The sequence below is a fragment of the Malurus melanocephalus genome, unplaced genomic scaffold (assembly GCF_030028575.1).
Source record: "Malurus melanocephalus ecotype Western Australia unplaced genomic scaffold, MMel_1.1 scaffold_268, whole genome shotgun sequence".
Lineage (NCBI taxonomy): Eukaryota > Metazoa > Chordata > Aves > Passeriformes > Maluridae > Malurus > Malurus melanocephalus.
The window spans coordinates 119,536-122,714 of NW_026623500.1; positions in this window are offsets into that span (position 1 = coordinate 119,536).

Below are 3,179 nucleotides of genomic sequence, written 5' to 3' on the forward strand. Positions count from 1 at the left end.
AAAATGCCTTTAAACTTGTCTGGGTCCCAGAAAGCAACAGGGGAGGCCAATGACAAGGACCCGAGTGAAGACCTTACTATCAGCTTGGGAGTCCCAGCAGTCAGCTTGGGAGCTGGTGCCAAGGAACTGGATAAAGATGCAATTAAGGTTGCCACAAAGTTCTGGGATACATTGCAGTTCCCAGCTGTGATAACTGAAGAGTTGGCTGCAGTTCCAAAACACCAGCATGATAGTAAAGTAGGAATGAAAGGACAAATATCTTGGCCTTTTCATTTTCCAGACATTTATGTTCACTATCTGCATGGAGCCTAAATTATCCTGGCTAAATTCCAAGTTATAATCTCTTTTTTTTCCCCTTCTCAAGTGGGTTAGTAAAGTACAATTAAGCTTTGATATTTTGCATTGCACAAGGGAAAACAGAATAAACATTTCCACTTATTTATGATCCATCTTAGCTTTTGGGGAGTTTGACAGTTTTACAAGTCCCTGACTGCYTATCTTGGTCAGTGCAAACACCCTGCTTTGAAAGCATCGTGTTTGAGCCTTCAACATGGAGCAGACATCRTGTCCCAACTCTCTTTTAAAGTAAATGGATGTAATGTAAATAAAAACAGTTATTAAAAATCCTGTCACAGGTAAAATGCARTTCTGAACGTCCTCTGGAAATCAGAGCTCTAGCACATCAAATGCATTTTTYACAGGGTGTATAAAATGAAATGCCTCATTAGCAGCTGTAAGTCACAGGGAAGTCACATCAATTTTTACAGCCCTGGGAAGATGCACAAACCAGAAAGATGCAATGGGAAAACTCATAATTTGATCTTCAAATGGAACCTGAAAAACCCTTGTCGCTTCCCCTGCTGCCAGCACGAGCAGGAATGACAGGATCCGTGTGGGTGCGTGCAGGACCTGCCAGTTCACAGCCCACGGCTCCTGAGCTGAGGAAAATGTGTGGCAGAGTTGGACAGTGGCTGCCAAGGGTGCAGGGGGCATGTGGCTCCCATTCTGGAGAAGCTGAGGAGGATGGCAGCCTGGGACTGGCACTGATGAGAGGAGGCAGCAGCATTTCTCCACCAGGAGCAGTTGGTCCTGCTGTGGCACATCAGGCAGCTTTTGAGGTGTGACTCTGGGCATCTGCTTGTCTGTGGCTGTTGAGGAGGATTATTGTGAGAGAAAAAAGGCCTTCCTTTATAATAACAGAGGTTGGGAAAGAGCAAAATTCTTTGGATTTTTTTCTGTTTTGTTATAGAGTGGTGCAATGTGCAGTCAAAGTGAGGAGTCAGTCCCACCCTCTGTTCAGTTCTGTCAGCATGAGCRTGGCTCTGTGCTGGGCATGTTGAGAAATCCTTTCTTTGCCACAAGCACCACACTGGAATCCTGCAGGAAAGGTGGCAAGAAATTCCTTCAATAACTAACACAGGAGTGCTGCAAACAGCAAGAAAACCTCTCCAGCTCTTCTTCCTGCCATGGTTTTGGAAGGTGTTCAGACTTTAACACAAATCCCTTTAATTAATAAAGTCCTGATCACCATGTGATTCCTACCTGTTGAAACTGGAAAACTATTTTGGATGGAGATAGAATAGAAGTAATGTATSTTCCATTGGTTTTAAAAATMTCTTTTAAAATKGCTTTGAAATAGACCTACAATGAGACACCTCTGTGAAAAGTGATAGATTTAGCTAAAGGATCCCCACTAGGCTGAGCTCCATGGCTTGGGCAGGCAGCTGCATTTCCCACATCTGTACCCACCACTGTCCTTGTCCTGCCACTGGAACTCAGCAGAATATGTGGTAGCCAATTSAGAAAGCTAAAACTTCATCAATCTCATCTTGTCAAAGAAAAGTGACTCATTTCCTGCCAGTCAGGACCTGGCATAGGCTCGGGGTGTTGGTGAGGAGGGGTAGGAATTTGCAGTTGGGGACAGGAAGGGGTCTCCTGCTTTGGCAGCAGCTGGAAGTCACCCTGCAGCAAGGTTCACTGTGCTGATGCTTTCCAGTAGAAATTGATATCCTCCCATTTTATTCAGAGTATTTAAAAATTTTAAGTACAGTTTGACASTCTCCTTTGGCTGAAGTTTGTGATCAGCTCATGGTGAGGGTCTGTTGGATAGACACTGTCACTGGTTTCAGTCACTGCCTTGTTAGGAAAGGACTGCTTCTTGTGAGCAGAACATCTCAGAGACAATGCCCAAATCTCAGCACAGATGTCCTTTCTTTGTTGCAAACAATCCTGTTAGCAGTGATGTTCATTCTGAAAGGGATTTAATACACACTTTAGCTGGTTTCTAAGCACAGGGATAGTGTGGGTCCTGCAGCTGCACACAGGACACTGCTCAGGTGGGGACACACAGTTGTCCAGCCCAGGTGGCTGCAGGAGAGGTGTCACAGCCCCCCTGAGGTAGGAACTGGGGCTCCAAGGAGCAGGATCAGTGGGGAGAGGGGCAGAGCCCTGGAGAGGAGCTTTGCTGCTGGGACAGGCAGGCTGGAGCACAGCCAGGGCTCTGAGTGCTGTTTGCAGGGACTGGGCTGAGCCTGCAGCACAGAACGTGCCTGTGGGACACAGCACAGCCAAAGGGTGGCACAGGTTGAGCACTCTGTAATACCCATAAACATTTGGTAGTAACCTACCACCCGTAGCCCATGGGGAAATAGCTGGCTTGGCATGGGAAAAACTGCTGGCAGCCTCTAATCTGGGAGTATTAAACTTTGCAGGATATTTTTTTCATCTACATAATTATGAAAGCAGTTCAGGAGAGGGAGGCAACACATTTAGGTTGCTCTGCTATTTCAGTTGTGGAGACAGCATCCAAAATATGTTAAAGAGYTGCCATCCTCTTGTCTAGACCAGGTTGTTCCAAGCCCTTTCCTGCCTGGCCTTGGACACTCCCAGGGATGGGGCAGTCACAGCTGGGAAACCTGTGCCAGGGCCTCAGCACCCACATAGGGAAGAATTTCTTTCTAATATCTAATCCAAACATGCCCTGTGATTGTGCAAAGGTGTGTTAAAAGGCCTGAAAATTTACAGCAGCAAAGAAAATTCCCCCAGCTCCTCCATCCTTGTTCTATGCGAGAGGCCACCTTGAAATGCAACAATGCTGCTGTGTTTTCAGTCATATTCATTGAAAACATCCTCATGAGGTGAAAAATATTTTCTGCCTTATTTTTCTGGGTTTTTTTTTT